The following is an 8,947-nucleotide window of genomic DNA, read 5'->3' as shown; positions in this document are numbered from 1 at the left end:
TGTCCACCATCTTGAATCAAGGTGGATGACATCATTACAAATGAAACACTTGAGCCATACTTATATGTTCCTACAGCTGTAGCAAATTTGGTTCAGATTGGTTAGGTGTTTCATAAGTTAGCCCAGTTATGCCTCAAACATTCATGCGTTTGCCATTTTCAATGGGGTGGATGACATCATCACAAACTACGCAACTGAGGTGTCCCTATGTGTCCACAGTTTTTTCAAATCACTTAGGTGGTTCATACGTTATCCCACTTGCGCCTCAAATGTTCATGTATATGCCATCTTGAATTGGGGTGGATGACATCATCACAACTATGCCATTGAGGTATCCCTATGTGTCACTCACTACAACTATAGTCAATTTACTTCAAATCAGTTAGACGGCCCACAATTTAGCCCACTTTCACCTCAAAGGTTCACACATCCACCACCAGTTTCAATTAAAGTGGATAACGTCATTACAAGCTATGCTATTTGAGGTATCCCTATGAGTCACTGCAGCTGTAGCAAATTTGGTTCAAATCAGTTAGGCAGTTCACAAGGTAGCCTACTTATGCCTCCACCATCTTGAATCAGGGTAGATGACATCATCACAAACTATGCCATTGAGGGTTCCCTATGTGTCCTTACAACTGTACCCAATTTGGTTCATATTGGTCCAGGCATGCAAAATTGATGTGAGGGACACACAAATGCACACACACACACACACACACTGTTAGGTGATCTAATAAGCTTACTTTCCTTAAGGAAAGTACTGTAGGCTAAAAAGTGAGCCAACAGAGTAAATCCATCAACAAAGCAGCCTTAGGCTACAGTACTAGGGCTAGAAAACTGAGTGAAAGTCCTTGATTTCATTTGGAAAGAGACAAATATTTGTAACAGTGTGCCCGGAACACAGACATCCCAGCTAGCATTAATCAACCAGTGGCAGGCTGCCCCCTGAGAAGCTCTCTCTCATGAGTAATTGTGCTAACTGAAATGCATGGAGCTAGACTGAGGGTTGCAGGACAAAACTGCCCTATTATAACTAAGCTTAAAAAGAGAGTCAGATTGCAAGGGCTCTTCGAAATGTATATTTGCAAAAGAATGTCCGTACATATGAGAAACAAAGGCATGGAATATGTTCACAGGCCATATCCTTAATGTTAGAAAGGATAGGAGGAGGAGGGATTTCTTTATCTGCCTCAGCTACAGCGGAAGTGCACAGGTAAGGGAGCACTACTAATTAATATTGTCTGGAAACATGGAGTTAGAGTTCTAAATGAAGCCGTTTATTTAGGAGATCCATCAGGGAGATAGATAAGACCTATCATGCCTCATTGCTAGCTCATACAGGAAGAGGGAAGGAAGAAGAAGGAAGTCTCTCGCTCAAGGTGACAGAACGAATCCTGAAACTATCCATCTAACAAAGGGGAAGCAGAATAGAGGAAGCATGCTCAGAGGGGGAATGCCCTTATTGGCTATCTCTACCCCTAATGCCCCTACCGGTCAATAGACTCTTGCTGGTGCTAAGAGTCAATGCCATGAGGAGCTGCATCTCCAACATTTAAGGCACAAAATATGTTCAACTCTGCAGCAATGCCAAACAGGGAGCAGTAATTCTTCAAAAAGTATAGGGGTTCTTCTTTATTCATAGCAGAAAATCCTTTTCTCTGCTGTCATATTTCTTGCCGAAGAGAATGGCATCTGTGTTCAGATATAGCATGCTGAAAAGTGAGATGTAACTGGAGAGCAACGAGTACTGAGCCCCTGGTGGCGCAGTGGTAAAAAAACTGCCGCCCTGTAACCAGAAGGTTACAAGTTCGATCCTGACCAGGGGCTCAAGGTTGACTCAGCCTTCCATCCTTCCGAGGTCGGTAAAATGAGTACCCAGAATGTTGGGGGCAATATGCTAAATCATTGTAAACCGCTTAGGGAGCTTCGGCTATAGAGCGGTATATAAATGTAAGTGCTATTGCTATTGCTATTGCTACTGAGAGATGAGACATATGCTCATATATAGATTAAGAGTGGCCAACTAGTCACCTATGAGGTGTGGTAAAAGATCTGCTCAGTTCCACTTCAATGGAATTTAAAAAACAGTTTTAAATTGTAAAAATATGTGAATATGTAAATATTTTGCCTGTGCAAAGTTGGATTGGAAATGTTGAAATTCATCCAAGATTTGCAAAATCAGTTTTAAAAATCTGACATTTCCAATCCAACATTGACTTTCTGGTATCAGATTGAACATATCCGATATGGTGTCAGAAAGCTAGAATTCGTGCTGGGAATCATGTTAGGAGATCAGAGGTACAAAATGGTGGAAACTGTCATTTTAAAACCTTCCAAAAATAGGATCCCCCACCCCCCAGAGGTGTATGGGGAAATTGAAAATAATTCACTAAAAATCAGTAGTTGGACCTAGAGCCTTGAAACTTGACACACATGTCGTTAAGAAGTAAGGGCCCTCTATAGGGAATTTGAAGAGAATTGGTCAATTCTATGATTTTTGGCAAATTTTTGAAATTTTTGTTTAAAATGGCTAAAAAATGTGAATTCTGGCTTGTTTCAAGCCAGAACGTTATGAAAACTTCTGAAACTGAATACCCTCATTGGACCATCATTCCACCAGCATGAGGAGGAATCTGCACTTTGTCATCATGAAAAGGGGTAACAGCATGCCCCTTTTGCTCCTCACTTTTAGCCTACTTTCCAGTTGCCTTGTGAGATCATCCAGCATTCTGTGTGTCCGTGTGTCTGTGTCTGTGTTTCCCCTATCAACTTTGCAATGCCTGGACCAATATGAACCAAATTGGGTACAATTGTAGGGACACATGGGGACACCTCAACCATCTAGTTTGTGATGATGTCATCCACCCCAGTTCAAGATGGCAAGCGGATAAACTTTTCATGCACAAGTGGGCTAACTTGTGAACCGCCTAACAAATTTGAACCAAATTTGCTTCAGCTGTAGGGGCACATAGGGATGTCCCAATGACATAGTTTGTGATAATGTCATTCACCCCAATTCAACATGTTAGACATGTGAACTTTTGAGGTGCAGGCGCACTATCTTGAAGACTGTCTAAACTATTTGAACCAAATTTGGTACAATAGTAGTGAGTGACACACAGGGATATTTGTGTGTAATGATGCCATCCATCCCAATTCAAAATGGTGCATGCGTAAACTTTTGAGGCACAAGAGATCTAACTTGTGGACCTTGATTTGAACCAAATTTAGTCCAGTTGTAGAGATAGTGAAAGGAAAGTAGGCAGATTAGTTCTTACTAGAACAACTTGTATATCTCAGGAATGGATGGGCATACAGTTATGAAATCTGGCACACATGAATTCCATATTGGCAGGACTCTGTTATTTTTTTCAAGGCTATGGGTAACTCATATTATTTGGGGGGAATTTTTAAAAAGAAATTAAAAATTTTAATAAAGGCTAAAACTGGCTTGTTTCAAACCAGAACTTTAAAAAAAGGTTCTAGATCAGAAGCCCCTTTAAGGATCTTAATTCCATCCCCTGATCATTTCTGACTAGAAATCCAACTCTGACTCAGTATCTGCAATGCCCAGAGGGCAAAGAATCGGATAAGGTTGGATTCAGATTGGATCCAACTTTTTCAAGTGTGCACAGGCCCAGTAAATATACATATTGTTACTTAGTGTTATGCCCATGTGAATTTACATCATACCTGTGAAATTCTTCTTGCTAGATAACAATTTATTATGGAATCGGTTTGTGTGTCAAGATTCACTTCTACTCCCAGACTGCCATTTGGAAAGTAGAGTACACCCTCAAAAAAAAAGTTAGCCATCCCTAGATGATAGATAGAGTAAACGAAAATGTGCTATTTCACTCCCTAATATGCCAATGTCTAGCCAAAAACAGAGTGACTTATGTAGTAGTCTTCATTAAAAGGAACCTGTGGCCCTCATTTTATGCAGGCTCAGGCAGGTGGAAGAAGAGCTCCACTCTCGCAAGAAGCCAGTAAACTAGCTGCACTCAAGGCTTGCCTCACAGTGCTTGGAGGGGAATAAGGACATGCAGGTGGGCCTCGATATTCGCAGGGGTTCCGTTCTGCAGCTGTGCCATGGAAATGGAAACCGTGAATATTGGATCATTTGTCCTTATGGGATTGTGGGGGTTAGGTTCCCGGTCATCCATTTTTGGCCGGAAACAGCTGAAAATTGGCTGATTTTCACGGGGGGGGATCCTTACCTGTCTCTGCTGCTCCCCCCCAAGTTGCACTTGGCCCAAAATCAGCCAAAAATTATGGGTTCTTTTTTGTTTGTTTGTTTTGTTTTTGACAGGAGCCATTTTGTGCCTCCGGTTCCTAAAATGGTGGCTGTAAATTACCTCCGCGGCCACCCCCGACCTGTGGACACACAAGGTTGATGTGCCCCCCCCACCCGCATATGCTGATGTTGGATGTCATTTCCCCAACCATGGATATATGTCTCTGAGAGTTGCGCAACTCTCATGGAATACCCCGGCAACAAAATGGGCTTTTGCAGAGAGGGGAGAGAAGCAAAAATCACATCCTCATTCCCCTCCTCTTGCACTGTGCTGTGATGCAAGACTTGAGTGCAGCTAGTTTACTGGTTCCATGGCTCCTTAGCTTACATAACATGTGGGCCACGGATGTCAGCGGGATATCTCACATGACTTTAGTTTAGTTTAGAACTGGATTTAAATCCCTGCTGACCTGTGCACCCTACTCAGTACTACGAGAATGTTATTTTCCCTCTTCATCTTCCTGCAAAATGTGTAGAGTATGCCTTGCCTTAAATGAATGATGCTTTGTGCATAACAAGTGACATACAAATGTTTACAATTGTTTTGACAAGAAAACTTCTGTTTTGTGTGTACTGTTGTACAGCATGTTTATGGGAAGAACCTTATGGGCACTATAATCAGATTTTCATTGGTGGCTTAGAGAATAATGTGTGCACACAAAAAGGACCTAATCAAATAAAGGAGTTCTTCCACATTGTCTGTCCCCTGAGTCTCACCTACTAGTTTCACCATTAATATAAAAAAATCATGGTATAAATCTCAAAATTCAAATACTGACTCTTGCTACCAAATCTGTATTTAAACCTCATAATCTACGTTTGACTTGGGTGCAAACCATCTGCAAAAGCTTGTTTTTTGACAAGCTTTTGTCAGAAAGCAGATCTGAAATCTGTTCCAGATCTGAAATATATTCATCCTTCGATGTAGGGAGTTTCTTAACAAAGGACAAAGAAATCTCCAGCAATTGCAAACTCAGACTCAAGGGATGCTGGTGCTGGCGCTACCCATAAATTTTCTGACTTTTTAAACTGGTCCCTAGCTGACTGAATCTATGCCCTCTAATCAAAAAGATTTTGCAAACTCTTTTTGCTTTGCTGTAAAATAATGAAAGAGAAATTTTTAAACCAGCCACAAGAAACCATATTCACAGTATACACCAGAAACAGTAATAAGGGAGAACATTTGATCTACCAAAGTCGTCTTAGTTTTTTTTAAAAAAAAAAAATCACTGTAACAATACATCTGTAAAAGGCTGTCTAGAACTTCTGCCTCATGGTCATATGAAGCTTTCAGCATGGCTAAGGGAGGTGGAGACACCTGTCACTTCCAAGGTTCCAGGGAAAGGTAGACCCAAGGAAGAGCAGAGGAATAAGAAAGTGGAAAGATAATCCAGAAGACTACCCAGAACATGGTCTGAAGGAACATTATGCAGTGTGTTGGTTTGTCCATTTGTTTAAATGAACAGTCTACCTTTCTACCGTGGCAGTTAAGGTAGCTAATGTAATAGGGTTTTTTTAAACAAAACATAAAAAATCCCCTAAAACCTAATATAATTTTAATAATACATACAAAAGTCTAAAACTCAGCAGCAGAAACAAAGCTATAGTAAACCCCATGCTTGCCTATATTAAACTTCCCAAAGCTTGCCTGAATACAACTGGTTTAGCTTGGTGCCAGAAAGATTTTTAAAAGGAACAACATGAACCAGTCTGGAGAGAGAATTATTAAGTCTGGGTGTCACTACGTTAAAAAGCCCTGTTTTTCCAGCTGCTACCTGTCCTAACTGCTGATAACACAGGCACTGGAGCAAGGCCTCTGTTCAGGAGCGTAGGGAGCAATTTGGCGGCCAGAGGACAAAGTCCTCTGGCAGCTTCCCCGCCCCCTAAGATTTTCAATCACACATTTAAAGCGTGCATGTGCCCCAAGTCACACACCCTGTGTCAGATGCAGATTGGCCACCATGAGAATTCTACAAGCAAAGTAGGAGGAGAGGAAAATGCGGGTAAGCAGTCAGTGTGAGCCCAGAACTTGTTCCAGCTCCAGAATGAGGGTAGAAGGAAGCATTCCCTACACCTTCCACCTCTGTACCCAGCTCACAGATAATCATTTTGTAGGGGAAGAATGGCAGTTCACTCCCCAGAGCAAAACCAGTTTGGTGAGAAAGCAGAAAAGTAAGAGGTCTTGTGACAGTTAACGTAAGAACAGCCCTGCTGGATCAGGCACAAGGGCCATCTAGTCCAGTATCCTGTTTCACACAGTGGCCCACCAGATGCCTCTGGGGAGCCCTCAGGGAAGGGATATGTGCGTGCCCTCTGTCCTGCGGTTTCTCCCTTGCAACTGGTATTGAGAGGCATTGTGCCTCTGAGGCTGGAGGTAGGCCACAGCCACAAGACTAGTAGCCATTGATAGACCTGCCCACCATGACTCTGTCTAAGCCCCTTTTAAAACCATCCAAGTTGGTGTCCATCACCACATCCCATGGCAAGGAATTCCATAGATTAATTATGCACTATGTGAAAAAGTACTTCCTCTTGTCGGTCCTAAATTTCCCAACCTTCAATTTCATGGGGTGACCCTGGTTCTAAGGTTGTGAGAGAAGGAGAAAAATTTCTTTCTGTCCACCCTCTCCACTCTATGAATAATTTTATACACCTTGATCATGTCTCTCCTTAGTTGCCTCTTTTCCAAGGTAAAGAGCCCCAGATGCTGTAGCCTTGCCTCAAAGGGAAGCTGCTCCAGGCCTCTGATCATCTTGGCTGCCCTCTTCTGCACCTTTTCCAGTTCTACAATATCTTTCTTAAAATATGAAGACTAAAACTACCTACCTCACAGGGTTGTTGTGAGGACAGACATGACCATGTACCCCGCTCTGGGCTCCTTGGAGGAAGAGCGGGCTATAAATGTGGAAATTAATTAATTAATTAGTTAATTAATTAAAACTGTACACAGTACTCAAGATGTGGTTGCACCATAGATTTGTATACGGGCATTATAATATTAGCATTTTTATTTTCAATCCCCTTCCTAATGATTCCTAGCATGGAATTAACCTTTTTCATAGCTTTTTCACAGCACTGAGTTGCCACTTTCAATGAGCTGTCCACCACGACCCCAAGATCTCTCTCCTGGTCAGTTACCGACAGCTAAGATCCTATCAATGTATATGTGAAGTTGGGGGGTTTTGCCCAATGTGCATCAGTTTACACTTGCTTACATTGCACTGCATTTGCCAGTTTGTCACCCTCTCCCCCAGTTGGGAGAGATCTTGTTGGAGCTCCTCACAATCTGTTGTGGATTTCACTACCCTAAATAGTTTAGTGTCATCTGCAAATCTGGCCACCTCACTGCTCACTCCAGCTTTAATACTAAAGAACTAAACAGTTCTTTAGTATTGAAGAACTGCAAGGATTTATTTAAAGAAAAGGTTACAAACAAATGTGAAAAAGCCTGCAGCTTATTTCAGCTGTAGCTCATGGCTAAAGAGTGAGACCAAAACAAACAGCCATCTCTGGAGAGACAAAATGGAGATTAACACTGGAAGAACAAAGAGGGGAGGAGTCCAGCACTTTTATCCATGACCCTAAACCATCCCCCCCCCCCGCAGTGGTCACTATGAGACATTGCAGCTGAGAGCTGATGCTGGTCCTAGCTCCAGGGTCCTAGCTCCAACACATTTCCCCCTCCTCCTACCTTTATTGTAGAATTCTCACAATGGCCAAGCAGATGTGCACATGGTTCTTGAAACCAGCCTAGCTGCACCTACTACCCTGAAGAGGATTGTAAGAACAGCCCTACAATCTCCCAGCACACTAAGTCTAGCATGGTCAGTTATCATAGGCTGCACAGTGGCAGAATACTGTATAATGAAATGCAGAGGTGCTGCCTCTCCCAGAGACGTATCTAGGGAAAATAGTGCCTAGGGCAAACACTGAAATTGCGCCCCCTGTCCAAGCATCTGACACCCATCTTTCAGTTAACTTTACCATAATATCAGCTGAAAAATACAAGTCAAGCTCGTTAATCTTTTAATATTTCAAAAACTATTTAGCAGTGGACTTAGCCAGACCAAAAAATGCTGGAAAAATACAAATTTCAGTATGCTGGGGCTCATGAAATACCCAAATACCATGTGGAGATGTACTTGGAAAACTAAACAGAAGTGCCTGTCTAATTCTCTACTATGCATTGTAGCATCACCATTACATAAGTTTTAAAAATCAATGGAGAATTTGACTTTTCCCAGATACTCTGTAAATAATTAAAGGATATGCAGAGTAAACTGTGTCACTGCTTGGAACATATTCTAGACTTTCAGAAAGACAGTTAAAATGAGAGAAAGAGAGCAAGAAACTCCCAGTGGGCCTTAATATTAAGGGTTTCACACTGATTCAAAGACAAACTCACCATTAATAGCCATATTAGCAAGACATCACATTTAACTCGCTTATCACAAGAAGCAAAGTAAGAGCAAATGAATACAATCCTAGCTCTTAAGCGTCAGCTCAGTATTCACAAGCCCTGATTCTCTGTACATAGTGCCAATCTGAATATGTGTACAGTGTCTTATATTATATTTTTATTATTATTATTTTTACCCATAGCCCCTTTGGTGGGCTTCCTAAAGGCTGGGTGTTTTTTTTGCTAAG

The sequence above is a fragment of the Hemicordylus capensis genome, chromosome 1 (genome assembly GCF_027244095.1).
Source record: "Hemicordylus capensis ecotype Gifberg chromosome 1, rHemCap1.1.pri, whole genome shotgun sequence".
Taxonomy (NCBI): Eukaryota; Metazoa; Chordata; class Lepidosauria; order Squamata; family Cordylidae; genus Hemicordylus; species Hemicordylus capensis.
The sequence above is the reverse complement of the archived record's forward strand: the minus strand, read 5'-3'. Positions refer to the sequence as shown.